The sequence below is a fragment of the Hemitrygon akajei genome, chromosome 5, assembly GCF_048418815.1.
Source record: "Hemitrygon akajei chromosome 5, sHemAka1.3, whole genome shotgun sequence".
NCBI classification, from domain to species: Eukaryota; Metazoa; Chordata; class Chondrichthyes; order Myliobatiformes; family Dasyatidae; genus Hemitrygon; species Hemitrygon akajei.
Window position 1 is genome coordinate 168,921,691 of NC_133128.1, and position 19,377 is coordinate 168,941,067.

Sequence of the window (19,377 nt, forward strand, 5' to 3'; positions counted from 1 at the left end):
GAAAATTTATCTTGTAAGGACTGTAGTGTGTTATTTAGTGTATACTGGGGAAATTTATTTTGCAGATTCCTAATGGAATTTATTATTTGGGATGTACGCTCAGTGTGCAGTAACTGGAATTGGTTTATTATTGTCTCATGTACCAAGATACAGTGAAAAACTTCTCTTGCATACATTCATACAGGTCATATCATCACACAGAGCATTGTGGTAGAACAAGGTAAAACAATAACAGAATTCAGAATAAAGTGTAACAGCTACAGAGAAAGTGCAGTGCAGGTAAATAATAAGGTGCAAGATCATAAGGAGGTAGATTGTGAGGTCAAGAATCCAACTTCTCACACTAGGTAAGTATATTTAATAGGCTTATAACAGTGGAGTAGGAGCTCTCCTTGAGCCTGGTGGTACACGCTTTGGGAATTAGAATTAGAATTGTCCATCTCTACTTGCCCTTCATGTGAAGGTGGTGCCACCTGCTGGTGAAGGGGTACCCCACAGTTCCAGGGTATAGGCTCAGGGTCAATGAAGGAAGTGTGGCAGGAGCAGCGGGCTCTGGAAAACGAGAGTTCAGTACAGTAGCTGGAGTGTTGTCTGGCCCCACGGACTTTTCTGCATTCATTGCTTCATCCATAATGAGAAGATAACTGGAGCGAATTGAATTGACTGAAGACTGGCTTCTGTGTTGATGGGCATCTCTGGAGAAAGTTGAGATAAGTCATCCCTCGGCACCTCTGGTCAAGGATTTGAATGCTTCAACCTCGTCTTTAGCAGTCATATACTGGGCTATGTCATCATTGCAATGGGGATTTTCTAGGAACTTCCTCCTGTCTGCTAGTTAATTATCTAAGACAACTCAGAACTAAATATAGTAGGACTGCAGAGACTAAATCTGATCCATTGGTTGTGAGATTGCTTGGCTCTGTCTATTGCTGCTGTTTACCATACCTTTCGTTCTATCTTGCAGCTTCACCAGGTTGGAAGTGGCAGTACTGGCAAACTGATTTCATAATTATCAATACTGAGGCTATTCTGTCCGGGTGCATCTTGATTTAATATGGTAACTGCTCTGCCCGTGACCACACCCACAAGAAGCTGCAGACAGTTTTGGATCATAAACACAAGAGGTTTTGCAGATGCTGGAAATCCAGAGCAACACACAGAAAATGCTGGAGGAACTCAGCAGGTCAGGCAGCACATTTGGAAAGGAATAAACAGTCAACGTCTCGGGCCAACACAGTTGTGAACACAGGTCCACACCTCACAGAAACCAGCCATGGAATCTCTGTACACTTCTGGCTGTGTCAATAAAGCAGCCCCACCTGCACTGGACAATGCCTCTTCTACCCCTTTCCATCAGGCAGAAGAAGCCTGAAGGCAAGTACTACCAGGCTCAAGGACAGCTTCAACTCCACTGTTACAAATCTATTGAAAACTATTGTATTCTGAGTGGTAAGATGGACTCTTGATCTCACAGTCTGCATTGTTATGGCCTTGCACCTTATTGTCTACCTGCATTGCACTCTCTGTAACTATAACACTATTTTTCTTTCTGTTATTTTATCTTGTACTATCTCAGTGCCCTCTTGTAATGAATTGATCTGTATGAACTATATGCAAGATGGTGTTTTCACTATATCTCAGTACGTCTGACAATTATAAAACAATTTAGTAATTAGAGCATTATCTAAATTTAAATCGCAGTTGGAGGATTTGATCTGTGTTCTCTGGATAACTGGCCTGGTAGCTAAATCATTGGCTTCTTCCACCTCCTGCTCTTTTTGTTTCTACTGCTGCTGCTGTTGTACTGGTGACACTTAGTGATGATGAGGAAGCCTCGCATGGACTGCACAGCAGCACTGGACTAATGCAGTGAATGAAATTTCAGCTCAACGTGAAGAATGGTGTTGTCCATAACTCACCCGGTACTTGCATGGGCTTATCGGTGGAGAGCGCCAGGGTGCAGGAACAACAGAAATACAGGATAATCATTATCGTTTGGGGTCTATCCCTGCTCAAAATATCAAACCATGTGGATTCCACCCAGAATGTGGTCTCACACATGCTTTCCTGAGACATGGTACTTTCCAGAAGGAAATCCTTCTGTTGATCTACGATCACCTACATATTGAGGGATTGGAAGCCTTTTCTCCAAGTAAGGAAGTCCAAGATGTTAAGTGTACTCTTTTGGTGACAAAAATGCAGTTAATGTCTGTGGTTCAGGTAGGATGCCAACAACATAGGCAAGTCCTGTCTCCTACTGAAATTAAATTGGATGTATTCTTTGTGAAGACAGTGCCTGGTGACCTCACTGATGCAGCTGCAATTTACATTTTAAAGTATAAGCCAGGGAAGTCTCCTTTGGCTGGTGGGAAGTTCCTGTGGTGAGAGTCACAGGACCTTGATCTCCTTGGAGGGAGATTTCAGAGCAAAATTATTCTGTCTTTTCACAGCATTTTATGTAACTCAGTAATGACAGCTCTGGAAACCCAAGTTCTTCAGAGAGGAATGGGTAGGATATGGTTTCTGAAGACTCGGTGTGAAAAGGCTCTTCACCGTTGGCTGTGCCTTTGCCTCCACTCCTGAGGTCCCTACTCTACAATCTCCATCAGCACAGGTGCACCTCAATGCAGTGTGCTAGCCCCCTGCTCTATCCACTTTATAGTTATGACTGTGAGGCTAAGCACAGCTCCAAAGCCATATTTAAGTTTGCTGACAACACCTCTGTCATTGACCAAATCAAAGGTAGTGATGAATCAGTATATAGGGAGGAGATTGAAAATCTGACTGAATGGTTCTACATCAACAACCCCTCGCTCAATGTCAGCAAAACCAAAGAGCTGATTATTGACTTCAGGAGCAAACCTGAGGTCCATGAGCCGGTCCTCATCAGGGGATCAGAGGGTCAGTAACTTTAAATTTCTCAGTATTATCATTTCAGAGGATCTGTCCTGAGACCAGTATGGAAGTGCTCAGTAGGCTGGGCAGCACCTCTACTTTTTTAGAAGTTTGCAAAGATTCAGCATGTCATCTGAAACTTTGACAAATTTCTATAGATTCATGGTGGAGAGTATACTGACTAGTATGGAAACACCAATACCTCTGAATGGAAAAGCCTACAAAAAGGATACAGCCCAGTCCATTAGGGTAAAGTCCTCCCCACCACTGAGTATATTTACAATGAGTACTGTCACAGGAAAGCAGCATCCATCATCAAGGACCACCATCATCCACCCATGCTCTCTTCTCACTGCTGCCATCAGAACAAAGGTACAGGAGCCTCAGAACCCACACCACCAGTTTCAGGGACAATTATTGCCCCTCAACCATCAGGCTCTTGAGCCACAGTGGGGTAACTTAAGGACTGGGACTGCCAGACTGAGTAACAGCTTCTTCCCTAAGGCAATGAGACTAATGTAAACCCTGCTACCACCAAGGTCTCGTCACTTGGACTTGCTCACTGTTTACCTGTGCTGCGCTTCACTACATGCATTTTAAATGATATTTTATTAACTTATTTATAGTATAATATTTTGGTTATGCGTGGCCTCAGTCGGTCGTGATCGACCATGGGTACTGCGCCCCTGGTAGTCACTGGAGTGGCTTTTCCAGGGCGCAAGCCAGGGCAGAGTTGATATGGAGGTCCGTCTGTTGCCCATGCAGTGGTACCCCCCCCTCTATGCTGATGACAGGTCCAAAAGAATGACAAAAGTCGATACAGTTTGGTGCCAGCAGCATCATAGGAGTTGCTGTGCTGGTGCTGGGTACAGCAGTCAGCCGCCTTCGGGACTCCGACTCCAGATTTTTCCTCGGGGTTTACTCCCAAAGCCTTTCCCGTGAGCGGGTATAGCCGCGAGGCAGCGGAGGTTTGAAATCAGAGTTTCCCTCTCCTAGATGAGCTACCATCCATGGTTAACGAGCCCCCTATGTCCAGAGCATCTGGTTTTAAGGTGCCAGTGGCCCACTTTTGCTCCTTCTCCTGTCAGTGAGAACAGCTCCGCTGGGCGTAAGAACTATGCCTCACGTAAAGGTCAGGAGTTGGACTTCATTGTTAGAGGCTGTTTGAGACGCACGCCATGAAGAGCATTTCTTTAGCCGTGGGAGCTCATCCCCACTACCACCCTTTGGCTATGACCACCTTTGGAGCCTTTGGTTATGTACTGTGATGTATACTGTGTGGGTACACCGTGGTCTGGAGGAACGCTGTTTTGTTTGGTTGTAGATATGTACAGTCAGATGACAATAAACTTCAACTTGAACTGCACTCAGTTCCCTCACCCCATCACTGAACTCTTCCCACAATCTATGGACTTATCTGCAAGGATTCTTCAACTTGTCCTTGATACTTATTTGTTATTTTTTCTTCCTTTTTGTACAAACGTATTTGCACATTGGTCGTCCGTCCTGTTGGGTGCCGTCTTTCATCAATTCTATTGTGTTTTGTGTATTTATCGTGAATGCCTGCAGGAAAGTGAATCTCAAGATTGTATATGGTGACAGATAGGTACTTTGATAATAAATTTACTTTGGACTTTGAATGGCCATCGTTGGCCGTAACATAACCTGCAGTGACAGACAGCTGCCAGGGGTGTCAGCACTGAGGTACGTGGCATTTACATGCGTTTGAACAGCCTGCACACACTTCCAAAGAATCCTATCTGGTCCCCCGACGCTGGCCGAGCAAAGCTTCAAAATGTACATCTAACCAGCATGGTATGCTTCCAGTTCTACTGAGGCTGCTCTACAAAGACCTGACTTGTGGCAGTATGGGTGTCAATGGGCACTGCGTAAATAATAATGGCACTTGGTGCACAGTTGTGGGCAGGACTGCATCAAGTAAATTAATTACACAGCATATGGAAATGACCAGGCTGATTTCATGTGTGACGCAATCTCACTCAGAAATGACCTCTGGTGCAAGCGACTCCGGGAAGAGCCACACCTGAACCATGCGAGACCACAAGTATCAATGTTCAGGCTAAAGCCACGGACTGTTCCTTTGGATATGATTTCAGTGGAGGCAATGAGGATGAAGAATATTATGTGTCCAGGAGGGGGGGGGGGGGAGGATCATGGAATCTGCAGAAGGCAGTAAACATGGGTGTACCAAAAGGGGAACTAATACATTGTCAGTAACTAGCAAGACATGAAGAGAAATGCAAAGAAAGCTACTTAAGTCCAGGAACAGAACAAAGCTGGAGCACGAATATTATATTTCTGCGCAGTAATACTATTTGTATGTGAAAATATATGAAAATAACACCTGCACTGGCATAAAGGAACTTTAACGATAACGCAGTATGAAGAACAACATTGCATGTGTTATTTATAATGCAAAAACAAAATGTAATGCAGGAAGCAATTTCCACGGGGGCAGTTCAATGATCTTCAATGCACATGGTGCTAAGGTTTCAAAGTACCAGCCTGTCATATAATCGGAGGAAGGTGCAAGGTGCAGCAGGTGCTGGATCCTGGGGAGCCATAAACCACCAAGTGCAGATCAGGAAGCTTTTGGCCAGATGTTTATGGGGAAAACCTGGAAAAGGTGGAGTCCTGAGGGAGTGGATGGCAGCGCACAGCTTATGTTTATTCAGATATTCATTCTGGTGTGGGAACTATGCCACGTTTAGTGACAGGCACATAAGCGCGCTCCCAATGGCATTTTAACAACCTATAATGTGTCTGCTGACCGACAGTGTGCTGTGGACTATTTACACACAGCAAAGCCAAAACCTAAAGAACAATAGTATCTTCCTTTCCCACATGCTTTTCAACGGAATGCATACATTCGGGAAGAATGTATAATGAGTTTTTTGAGAAGTACAGGCTAGGGCACGGCCTTTGTTATTGTCAGAGGTTATGTAGTTGACACCCCAAGGAATTACATGGATAGCAACAATTAATACAAACCGGTCTTTAAAAATACGTTTACACTTAAATTACAAAGAGTAATCACTGTAGTACCATCTATCAATCGAAGACGGCTGTTTGGGGGATTTGGATCCACTACGAAGGTGTTTTGAATATCCAGAGGTGTTCTGGTCAGTTGCAATGTGCCCCTACTGTAAACAGAGCCACTTGCTTATCCCCAAAATGTAGAAGTAAAGTATGTAAATATAATTATTGAAATGTTTGCTTCAAAGTTGACTTGCAATTAGAATAGAAAAGTTAGCAGATAAGTAGAATTTGGTGATAAACATGATTCATAATTACAAATAAGGTAATTGCCCCATTACTGGCCCCAGCATGGTAGCTTTTGAACATCAATCATTATTGGAGAACTCTACAGAACACAAACTGAAGTTATATTATTCCACAATAATTCCACTAAAGGCAACCGTTCTGTCCATTAAAGTCTGAAGTGCTGACATGGTTTTCTCTTACAAGTAATATGTGTGACGACAGAAATAGACATAATTTAGGAAGGTAAAGAGCAATAGTATCTTCCCTTCCCACATGCTTTTCACCTTGTTCCAATGGAATGCCACAGTCAGGAAAATTGAAGAGTGCTCTTGTCATATGATGAGCGTTTGATGGTCTGGGCCTGTATTCACTGGAATTTAGAAGAATGTGCGGTGACCTAATGCTGAAATGGTGAAAGGCCTTGATAGAATGGATTTGGAGAGGATGTTTCCTATGTTGGGAGTGTCTAAGACCAGATGACACAGTCTCAGAATAGAGGGATGTCCTTTTAGAACAAGATGAGGAGGAATTTCTTTGGCCAGCGAGTGGTGAACCTGTGGTATTTGTTGCCACTGACAGCTGTGAGGCCAAATCTTTATGATTTAAGGCAGAGGTTGATAGATCCTTGATTAGGCAAGGCATGAAGGGATACAGGTGGGGGGTGGGAGGGAAGGCAAGAGATTGGGGCTGAGAGGAAAAATGGACTGTCATGATTAAATGGCAGAGCAGACCTGATGGGTCAAATGGCCTAATTCTGCTCCTACATCTTATGGTCTTGTGGTCTAATTTGGTCAGAAACACAAGAACCTCTGCAGATGCTGGAAATCCAGACCAGCACACACAAAATGCTGGAGGAACTCAGGTGGCATCTGTGGAGAGGAATAAACAGTCAGCATTCCGGGGCAGAAGACTGGAATAATCAGGACTGGAAAGGAAGGGGGAAGGGGAAAGAGGCCGGAATGAGTCTGGGCAAGCCCATGATCATTTCCTAATTTTACAACTCAAAACAATAAAGTTCAAAGTACACTTGTTAACAGAGTGTGTATAGATTACACAACCTTGAGATTCGTCAGAGACTTAGCAGCCAGAAATTCAAAATAATCCATTAAAAAAAAGACTAACCAGCACCCAATGTGCAGAGAGAAAAGAAGCAGAAATCGTGCAGACAATACCAGCACAAAAGTGAGTCTATTTACATGAAACCTGTAAATGGACTTAGCCCCAGAGCAGCGAAGAGTGGAGCAAACCTCGCGGAGCAGCAAGGAGAACTGCCTCGACCCTCCCCTCTGGTCCCAACACCCTGCCTTTCAATCCATCCAGCCTGGCATTTAAATTGTCCAAACGCTGGGCCGTTCCCCACTCTAGGACCAGACCATTGCACCAGAGGTTGGTCTAGCATTGAGATAAAGGATTATGATCACTGACACTTTTAGTGCAACAGATTTATAAATTGTGAAGGTGTTTTTAAAGTGGCAGTGCAGAGGATGGGAGGGATGTATGGGACAGGGAGGGCCTGTGGGTGTGTTTGGTGTCAGATCTCATCAGTGAAATTCTGTGGTTTACACGGCCAAGGTGTTGCGAACAATGGATTTAGCGAAACATAACCAAATGCACAGTGGCTTACCTCTGCTAGTTCTGTCTTTAGGGCATTCAATGCCTTATAAAGCACGTCACTTGCACAGGTTTGAGCTGTCCATCTGTGACATGGTCGGAACAGAAGCCTCTCATACTGGAGATTTGCAGGCTTCCGCATCACAGATGTACAACTTATTATGCAAGTGTTGTCAGAATGTGCTTTGCATGGCACTGGGTGACCAGCAGCCTCTGTGTACACACACTATCTGCAGCATGGAACAGGCACATGTACAAATACATACTCGTGGCTGCACTAAAATACGTGTTTTCAAACAAATTCCTAACTCCATGTGCTTCAGAAGGTGGGGTAGAGAGTAAGTCATGTGATTAGTGGGCAGTCAGTGATTAAAGGTCGTGGAGGTTAAAAACAGGTATGCTATTCATCTCACGGGGAAATACAAGGAATTCCTGTAGCAAAATAACACATCACAGATGTTGTAATACGATGTGCATTGTGGAATATTGCCAGCAAAATCTCAGGAAAAAATCCACCAGCTATTGGAAGTTTTGTACAGTGATGTTCACTCAATTTTCTGTCCTCTCTGACACAGGTGAGAGCAAGGATTTCAGCTGACTGTTCGGTCAGGGTCTCTTACTGAGCTCGGAACAGCAAAAGCAAAGTTGCACTGATTTCTCTCAACGCTGTGATGGGTAAGTGCATCCCTAATGCTGCATTAAGTCACCCCGATGAGAATGGTCTTTGTGGAACGTGTGCTCTGTGCTGCGTGAACTTTTCTCAGCAGTTATGAGGCTGAAGATGGCCATGGCCTGATATCTTTGGTGGACCAGGATGGCTCCTGATTACTGTGGATATTAGAGTGAAGGCTCTAATATTAACATCATCAGACTTGAATTTACACAGAACTTCTCCCACTTATCTACAATAGCTTTGTTACAAAAACAGTGTCAATGATATTTATGACACTTACGGAGCTTTCCTTCAAAGCAAGAGGATGCCAATGGAAATTAGGGCTCTAGTCCTACCCAAGAAGGTCACTGATCAGATGGGCTCCAGAGGCCATGTGGTGGCTTTTTAGTGAGGCTCCTTCAGCCAAAAGGAAAGGTGGTGCTCCGGTGGGAGAGACAACACAGATCTCTGAAAAACAATGTCTAGGAGGCTTCTATTTGTGGAGCTGCTAATGAGCCTGAACCAGACTCAGATTGAACTGAAGGCCCAGAGGGGAGATTGTATAGCTATATGGAAATGAGTTACAGAGCTTGGAATTCTGACACATGGTGCTACCTACACTGAAGCCTCCTCAGTTCTCTGTAGGCAACTTGGAGCAAATGAGGCTGAACCATGCTGACTGAGTTGAGCACATTCAAAGCTATTAAAGTAGATGGTGTCCTAATTTTGAAAGAGTCAGTGGAAGAAAGGGCGTGTCCAGGATTTTTACAGAGACAATCTGAGAGATGGGATGCGATTAGAATGCGTGTGAAGACCAGAAAATGGGAAGCATTAAGAAAAGGTAAAGTTGGTAATTATTATCCATTAGGTTTGTAATTCTTCTAAATAATTTGGAAAAAATGATAATCATAATTGTTGTAGTAATATTATACTGATCTACATTTATGATTAGGGTAAATATAATGTTTACCTTTAATTAAATTAACTCTTTATTACAAGGTGTGAGACCTGTCATCTGCAGAGTTTATTTGAGAAGTAATTTATTTAGTCTATTGCTATCAGGTACATGTTGTAGAATTGTACCTCTGCTCCTCCGAACTGAGTCTTTGGCCTGAGGGACTGACTAATAAGTTCTCCTAGTTTCTGGTGAAAGTTCTAAGGGTATGTTGCTACATTCAAAAGGCTCTCAGGATCTGCTGGTGCTGGGGGCAGTTTTTTAAGGGGCTGGTGGTGGGGCAGGTACTGATGGTTTGTTGATGTCAGGGACTGGGGCTCAGGGTACGTGCTCAGCACGTGTTTCTCTGTTTATGACGAATGACAATGTAAGCACATCCCGGCAAGTCTTTAGTTCTGCTTTCTTTAAATGGGGCAGACCTGGGAAAAATGCCCTTGGACTGAGGTTTCTTTTACATTGGTTATAGTACCCTGAGCTGAGTTTTAACTTTACACCCAAGAACACGGTAGTGCAAGGACAGAGGTAGCAATGAGTAGACGTGCTTTGATCATCGGGAAGGTTGAAAGTATGACAGGTAAAGCAAAAGGAATCCAGAGCTTAGTAACTTTGTAACTTCATAACAGCCATCTCAGCTTCAGGGAAAAGCTGAATGATTTCTCTTCAGCCTAGACTAGGCATAAAGATGCTGTTGTTTGCGTTGTACATCTTCAGGGGACTTGCATGCCAGGCATGTTTGCTGCTCCCACCATCTTTTGTCTGTGTTTTCTTTTGTTTGCAGCAATGTTTACATTTTCTGCTTTTTTAAAACCTAAAACCTGACCCTGTTTCTCTGTCTACAGCTGCTAAACGTCTCCTCCTTTTCCTGTTTTTAACTCTAACTTGCAGCATCTGCAGTACTTTGCTGTGCACATGCTGAATACACCGTCTGTCTCAGTCACACTGGAATACCTGCTGACCTGGTGACCACACCTTGATGAGAGTGTAAGAGCTTAGAAAGGATACTGAAAGACTTACTAGGAAGGTTAACAGTTTGAAGGATTTCATCCAAGTGCATATACTAGCGAATCTGGGTGTTCATGGTGAAGGGAAGGGTGAGAGGAGATGTACAATATTATGATAGGGTTGATAGGGTAATAGGAACTGTTCTGATTACCTGAGGGGTTTAAGACCAGAAGACACTGATATAAGGTGATTGGTGAAAGATCCTGGAGTGATTGGAAGAGAATTCTTTTCATGCAGTGTGCTGTATAGATCAACCTCTGAGAGTGCTGGACACAGATTCAATTATGGTTGTCAAAGCAAATTGGACAAATATTTGACAGTATGAAGCTTGATGTTTTATGGGGAAAGAGCAGAGATGGATTGTTCTACAAAGCGCTAGGACAGACATAGTGTGCTGAGTGGCCTGCTCCTAAGCAGGAATTATACTATGATCCTGTGGTCTATGTTTCAGAAATAAAATACATTGAAGTATAGACAGAACACAGTCATTTCAGCCTCATGGGAAAGCTGACTGATTTCTCTTAGGCCTAGACTAAGCATAAAGCTGCAATGTAATTACTGACAAGAGAGAATCTGCAGATGCTAGAAATCCAAGAGACGTGCCCAAAATACTGGAGGAACTCAGCAAGCCAGGAAGCATCTATTAAAAAAAGTACAGTCGATGTTTCGGGCCGAGACCCTTCAGAAGGACCCAGGACTCAGCACCAAGCACATCTCTCCCCCCACCCCCCTCACTTTCTGCTTTCCGCGGGGATTGCTTCCTTTGCGTCTCCCTTGTCCATTTCTCCCTCCCCACTGATCTCCCTCCTGGCACTTATCCTTGCAAGCGGAACAAGTGCTACACCTGTCCCTACACCTCTTCCCTCACTACCGTTCAGGGCCTCAAACAGTCCTTCCAGGTGAGGTGACACTTCACCTGTGAGTCTATTGGGGTTATATACTATGTCTGGTGCTTCCAGTGTGGTCTCCCGTATAATGGTGAGACCCGAGCACCTATACTCCATCTGCCACAAAAAGCAGGGTCTCCCAGTGGCCACCATTTTAATTCCCATTCCCATTCCGATATGCCTATCCGTGGCCTCCTCCACTGTAGCGTTGAGGCCACACTCAGGTTCGAGAAACAACGTCTTATAATCCATTTGGGTAGCCTCCAACCTGATGGCATTAACACTGACTTCTGGAACTTCCAGTAATGGCAACTCCACCCCCACCTCCCAGCCCTCTCCTTTACCAGTCCCCATCCCCTTTTCTTTCTCCCATTTTGCCTCCTTTCCTGCCCATCACCTCCCTGTGGTGCTCCTCCCCCCCTTTTCTTTCTTTCTTCCATGGCCTTTTATCCCCACCTATCAGACTCCCCCTTCTTCAGCCCTGCATCTCTTTCACCAATCAACTTCCCAGCTATTTACTTCATCCCTCCCCCTCCCAGTTTCACCTATCACCTTGTGTTTCTCTCTCCCCTCTCCCACCTTTTAAGCGTAATTACTGGTTCATCTGTGCATTATTCTGTCCATTGAAAAGGGAAGTGTGCTGATACTGGCAGTCCAAAATAAAAGCAGGAAGTGCTGGCAATACTCAGTAGATCAAACAGTACCCATAGAGAGAGAAAGATCATCAAACTGAAATGTTACCTTTCTCTCGCCCAACCTGCGGAATATTTCCAGCATTTTCTATTCTTATTTGTGTTTTAACTATGTTGGTAGTATTGGGTATGTTAGTAATTTCACCGTGTATTATCTCTGTCTGTGTATCATCTCGACCTGAGTGTATCAATAATTTCAAACTGTGTTTGTTGAGCCTGATCTTCCTTTGTGCTGACTAAGACCCCACTTGGAGTACTGTGTGTTCTGGTCGCTTCACTACGGGAAGGATGTGGAAGCCATAGAAAGGGTGCAGAGGAGACTTACAAGGATGTTTCCTGGATAGGGGAGCATATCTTATGAGAATAGGTTGAGTGAACTCGGCCTCTTCTCCTTGGGGCGACGGAGGATGAGAGGTGAACCGATAGAGGTGTACAAGTTAATGAGAGACATTGATCATGTGGATAGTCAGAAGCTTTTTCCCAGGGCTGAAATGGCTATCACAAGAGGGCACAGGTTTAAGGTGCTTGGAAGTAGTACAGAGGAGATGTCAGGGGTAAGTTTTTTATGCCGAGAGTGGTGAGTGTGTGGAATGGGCTGCCGGCGACTGTGGTGGAGACGAGTAAGATAGGGTCTTTTAAGAGACTCCTGGATAGGTATGTGGAGCTTAGGTAAATAGAGGGCTATGGGTAACCTTGTAAAATAAGTACATGTTGGGCACAGCATTGGGGGCCGAAGGGGCTGTATTGTGCTGCAGGTTTTCTATGTTTTATGAATCAAGCTGGAGGAAACATTTTCCCCTCTTCCCCTTTGGACGATGTTCCCATCAAAATCACATTTGGTTAAGTTCTGCCTCAATGTTTAAGCTAATTTCTTGAATTTAGCTCTTTGATTGAAGTGAGGTCTAGATTCAAATGCTCCAAACTAAACATTGTTAAGCAAGTTACCAGTTATTGCTGTTTGAGAGCACAGTAGGCAATGCCCTCTGTCCATTTTTACTGGGGTTGGTTTATTATTGTCACATGTACCGAGATACAATGTCTTGCAAACTGTTCATACAGATCAAATCATCAAACAGTGCATTGACTGGGTGGAGACAAGATTCTCCAAATTGGAATTGTTTTGCACTTTTGCATGGAGCAAACTTGGCCAATGTTGGGAAAACTTCTATGCAGTAACACCATGAAACGGCTTGGCTCGAGTCTCAGCTAGAATGGTTTGACATTTCTGACATAAAATCTCTGACATTTTCAAGTATTGCAGTTTCTGACCCCCGTGCCCCTTTTGCACCCAGTGCTGTTAGTCTTTTCTTCCCATCATGTGCAACAGGTTGAATTGGCTGAAGAATTTACTTTATAACGTTGGGGATCTCAGAACAGTATCTCAATAGGCCATCCCCTCAGCACTTCTGAACATGTTTAAATGCCTTTTGTAGTTAAATGCTGATCTCTGACATTTTTGAGTATTGCATTCAATTCTGGTTGCCCCGTTATAGGAAGGATGTTGATGCTTTGGAGAGTGTGTAGAAAATAATTACCAGGATGTTTCCTGGATTACTGTCGAGGCCATGTGCTATGGAGGAAGGTTGGACATGTTAAGGTCGTTCTCTCTGCAGCAGTGGGGTTGAGCGAAGATTTGATAGAAGAATATGAGAGGCGTATAGTGTAGTCACCTAGTATCTTTTACCAGGGTCGAAATGCTGCAGGAAATCAGCATCCATCATCAAGGAACCACACCATCCAGGCCAAGCTCTCTTCTCATTGCTGTCATCATGAAGAAGCTACGGGAGCCACAGGACTCACACCACCAGGTTCAGGAACTGTTATTACACCCCAACCATCAGGCTCTTGAACCAGAGGGAATGACTTCACTTGCGCTATCACTGAACTCTTCTCACAACCTATGGACTCACTTTCAAGGGTTCTTCATCTACTGTTCTCGGTATTTATTGCCTTTTTTTATTATTATTTCCTTTCCTTCGTTTTGTATTTGCACAGTTTATTGTCTTTTGTACATTGGTAGTTTGTCCGTCCTGTTGGATGTGGTCTTTCATTGATTTTATTGTGTTTCTTGTATTCACTGTGAATGCCTAGAAGAAAATGTATCTGAGTGTTTTATATGTTGACGTATATGTACTTAGATAATAAAGTTACTTTGAACTTCTGAACTTTAAACTTTTTTGAGATTTGGAGTAAATGGGTGTTTCTCTGGTTAGCCATCAGTGGAATTTTTTTACCCAGAGAGTATTGGGTACCTGGAACATGGTACCAGGCATGGTGACCGAGGCAAATATGATAGATGCAGAAGCTCTTGGATAGACACATGAATATATATACTGAAAATGGAAGGAGACTGACATTGTGTAGGCAGAAGGGATGAGTTTATTTAGGCATTTCATTAGTTCATGGACTACTAGACCTGTTCCTGAGAGTATTATTCTAATGTTTATTATGAATGCTCCACTTATTGATATTTTCACCATGCTTAGGATGGACATGCTGGGTTTAAGTCTCTGTCATCATATGAAATGTACTCCAAGAATTAAAATCAGCCCCTGGATTTACTTCTTGGCTAAATAAATTTAATCAAGTAGCTTGTTTTTGAAACAGAGTTTGGTCTTAATCAGATTCTCGGTCTGGTTCTGGTGACCTGACCTAGAATCTAACTCTTCCAACTCCACTTCACTTAATTCAGTGAAAACAACCTTCTGAAGATCATAAAGATAAAAAGCATTTCTTCTTTTCCTCCCGAGCATGGAATGATTTTGGCTCAATTTGTTATCTGTTTAACTTCGCTTCATTAAGGGCTCCACAACAGAGATCACTGTAACGTGTTAACTCTCAGGAGTTTCACTTCAATGTGAGAAAATAAATAGAAATGGGGGAGAGTAGAACCTGGAGTCTATGCTCCTGGAATCGGATACAAACAAACTCTTAGTGCTTGAAGGTTGTAAATCTTGTCAGCTCCATCTTGGGTACTAGCCTACAAAGTACCCAGAACATCTTGAGGGAGCAGTGTCTCAGAAAGGCAGCGTTCATTATTAAGGATCTCCAGCACCCGGGGCATGCCCTTTTCTCACTGTTACCATCAGGTAGGAGGTACAGAAGCCTGAAGGCACACACTCAGCGATTCAGGAACAGCTTCTTCCCCTCTGCCATCCGATTCCTAAATGGACGTTGAAGCTTTGGACACTACCTCACTTTTTAAAAATATACAATATTTCTGTTTTTGCATGTTCTTTTGATCTATTCAATACATGTAATTGATTTGCTTGTTTATTTATTATTATTATGTTTTATTTTATTTATAATTTTCTGCTAGATTATGTATTGTATTGAACTGCTGCTGGTAAGTTAACAAATTTCACGTCACATGCCGGTGATAATAAACCTGATTCTGATCTGAGGTATTAACAATATCCCCATTGCTAATCTTAGGTAGAGTTTTACCCTGAACCTCTTGTGCTGAGGCGAACCAAACATGGCCAGGCTCCTGCTGCTTGTGCTCGTCAGCGTCACGTACAGAAAAGCATGAATGTATGAAAGTTGGGTGGCAATAGCCCCATTTCTCCTCTTATGCATGGTTATCCAGTGGTTTGTCATTCCTAATTCAACTTCGTGTAAAGAAATCACTGCTCCAAAGATAGATAAATCTGCAGTGCAGCAGTTATCTAGCAGCTCCAGCAGTGCGGGTTCAATCCTCACCTCAGGGCTCTCTGTGTGTTCCTCCGGTCACTGTGTGTGTTTCCACATTCTGGGGACATGCTGCGGCTGTAAAATCTCCATCAGTGTAGACCAATGACAGGCGGAGGGGACATGGAAAATTGGTAAGGGAGAGAAAATCGGATAGGGATGAAGGGTGGTGGGGTAAAAACTCGAATGGACTTGATTGGTAAAGTGGACACCTGTGTTGTGATAAATAAAGAGTATCCAGTGTTTCCTACAAAATGCTTCAAAAATTGACTTCAGTTAATTTGGATAGCTCATTAATGGATAGTAACAAGACCAAAACCAAAATTAGAGTATGAATTAGAGAAGTATGAGTACTTGTTTAGCTATGATTTTCCATCCCAATCATCAGCCATACAACATGAGGAGTTCAAATTCGCTCTTAATCCAGAACTGTTGCGAAATGCAAACAAAACTGATCTATCATTGAAATCCATACGCAGATTCTTTATCTCAATTTCCTTAATATCTTGAAGTGGTGAAAGTATGTGGTGAAATAATCAGAGGATATTTAAAAATCCAACCAAAGTGAGAAATTCAATTGAGAAAATCCTTTTCAATTGTAATTGCCGTGCGTAATTGCCAAGATGTCGGCTGGGCGAAGCACAATCCCTGAGAAAGGCAGTGGCCCCACTGCACCATTTCTTAGGGATTGTTGGGATCGGGACATTGGTGTGGGGAAGGCTCAGAGTGTGCAGAGTGAAGGAGTCTCTGAGCAGCAGACTGCGCCTTTGGGCTCTGTTTCCTGTTGGTAGCTCTCTGGGAGAGGCTGCAAGTTTGAGGAGAAGGAGGTGTGTAACGAGAACCCGTAAAAAATCCAGATTGTTAGAAATAAAAGCTCAGGTTTCTTCAGTTCACAGGTCAGAGGGGTTAATGCCGAGAGCAGTGGATTATAAACAGAACAGCTGTAATGGCCTTATTGCCGACAGAAAGTCTGGGCAGAGGTGTCAAGGGCTGCTTTTAGCGTGAAAGTGTGACTGGAATTACTGACCTAGAAAGGGCTTGTAATACTGTGTAAATATATTGTTTAAAAGTGTAACTGGCTGATCTGTTTACATCATGAGTTTCTGTTCCAAGGAAGATTTGGAGCATCTCATTGGCTTGATAAGACTTGGGAAATATGCCAGCAATTCCCCTAGTGTGGGTCTGGTGAATATCTGTTTAGAAAAGGGAATTTGAATTTGTGACAATGGGCAGAAAGAATTGATCTGAACAGTCAAATGGCCTGGTGCCATAAGACCATTTCCAGAATGCATGTTTGCTACAAGCAGGCCATGGGCCTTTAGGATATTTACAGAAAGCAGGCCGTGGGCCTGCAAGGTGTGGCTTTTGTTGCAATGTTTTCAAATAAGCCCTGCCCTACAGAGGCTTAAACTATTCTCTTTCAAGATGACAAATGTCACAATGCCTTATTTCATGCAATTAGTTTCTGATGAGTGAGAATGCATTTAGTATTTCCATTGGACTTTTAGGACCCTTCACAATGCCGGGTTGGCAGACCAGAACGGTTCCAACCAGCCAGTGGATTGTGCTGACCACGTGGAACTCTCTTCCCATGATCAGTCATTCGTCATTTCTAATTTGATCAAAAACAGTAAACAAATCATTGAATTATAAGAATTGTGATGTTTTGTAGCAAATAAACTGGGAAGGGGCGAGTGGGGTGGGAGATGATGTGAAATCTAATGGCCTCTCACATTAACTGGTTGCACTCTGTACTGTAGTTGAATTTACTGATGCTTCCTCTTAGAGTAGAGTATTTTGAAAGCTCCTCTGTGATATTTTCTTTATTATTGTGGGTTGAGTGCTAGCATTACAATAACAGCGAATCAGCACCGGCACGTGACGTGAAATTTGTTAACTTAGCAGCAGAAGTTCAATGCCATACGTACGTAATCTAGCAGTTGTTCAATTCTGCTGCAGCCTGTAAGGAGTTTGCATGTTCTCCCCTGACCATGCAGGATTCCGCTGAGTCTCCAGTTTCCTTCCACATTTCAAAGACGTCCGGGTAGGTAGGTTAATGGGTCGCATGAGCGTAATTGGGCAGCGTGGTCTCCTTGTGCTGGATTGGTCTATTACTGTGCTTTATCAACAAATTAAAACTAAATCTGTGACTGGCTGAATCGCAGATCAATATGAATGTAATTTATTGTACTCTCAGAGAGTATGTTTTCTCCCGCTACTCAGTAGAAACTCCTCCAAGAAGACCAAAACCTTGTGGTAGGGTTTGGAGCCTTGTGTGCCTCAATGACCCAGAGAGCTACGTTGGCTGGAGTCAGTGCTTTGTGCTTTGGCTCTTGGTAGGGTCACACATGCCAAACAGGTCAAAGGGTAGAGGCCAGGCGAAGGGTGTCCACCATTCCTCCAGGTTTTGGGGTTCAACTCAGGGCTAACAACCCTGACTGGTAAAACAAAATTGTTACAGAAACAGCCTTCTACATCTGAATGCAATGGTATTCCTGAGTCTCCACCCAGGACTTGCATGGCTGACAGTACTGAAAAAAAAAGGAAGCTACTGACATGAGGAAGGAAGCCCTGAACACTACCGGAGATAGAGGACCTCTGCTGACCTAAACACCAGTGGCATAATGGGCAATAAGTAAATCAGTGGAAGCTAGCTGGGTGACCAGAGGTGCTTGACGCTGTTCCTTTTCTATCCTGACCCGCTGAGCCAATGGCAAGAACTTCTATTCAAAGCCAACGAGATCCTTTTTCAGTTAATACAGGGCCGATTCTGATGAAGTCATCGGGGACATCACTTCAATATTAAGTTAGTTTTGGTGATTTTCTTGGTATGTGAACCCCAATGGGGAAATGGTGAGTTCTTGGCTTGGAAATCATTTGACAATCATGGTGAACAATGGTTTTATGAAGGGTTTAACAGTCTGTGATGTATGTAGCTTAATGTGATAGTGACTAACGAGCTCAAAGGCTTTTTCTTCACTTGCTGAACCACAGTGTACGGAGCAATGGGTCGCAGGCCTTGGTTTGCATTAGTAGATGACGGGGGGTGGGGTGCAGTGGCTAGGTAGGGGGGAGGTGGTAAGGTGCCTTGGGAGAAGGGGCTGCTGAGGACAGGGTTGTGGCATTTGTCAACCATGAGTGAGACAGGGAGTTGACACACACCAGGAGGTGGCTAGCCAAACTGCTGAACAACCAGAATAAGAATCAGGTTTATAATCACTGTCTTATATGATGCAGAATTTGTGGTTTTGTGGCAGCAGCGCAGTGGAAAGCCATAAAGTTACAATAAATGACAAAATAAATAAATAGTGCAAATGACCCTGAAATAATCATGATCACATTTCACTAGAGACAAAGTTTATCTTCATTCACAAAGCACTGAAATAAAATCTGTGAACAAATTTCCAGCATCGGATCCTCTAAATCCTGAACAAAAGTCGATCAAAAAGTAGATTATTTTCCACACAAAAACAACCTTGTTTATATTTTTGGTGATAAACCAATGTGCAAAGAACACTTCAGAACCCTCAAGGGGACCCATCTTGTTTTATATTGTGAAATGTGTCCTGTTCTTTTTGAGGTTAAGCAATGTGTTATTATTTTACAGTGGGCACTTGAACACCCAAAGGTGCTTTTATATCCATGTTAATTTTATTGGTTCCAAAAGCGTGGACTAAATCACCAGCTGTTGGCCAAATGTGGAGCTGC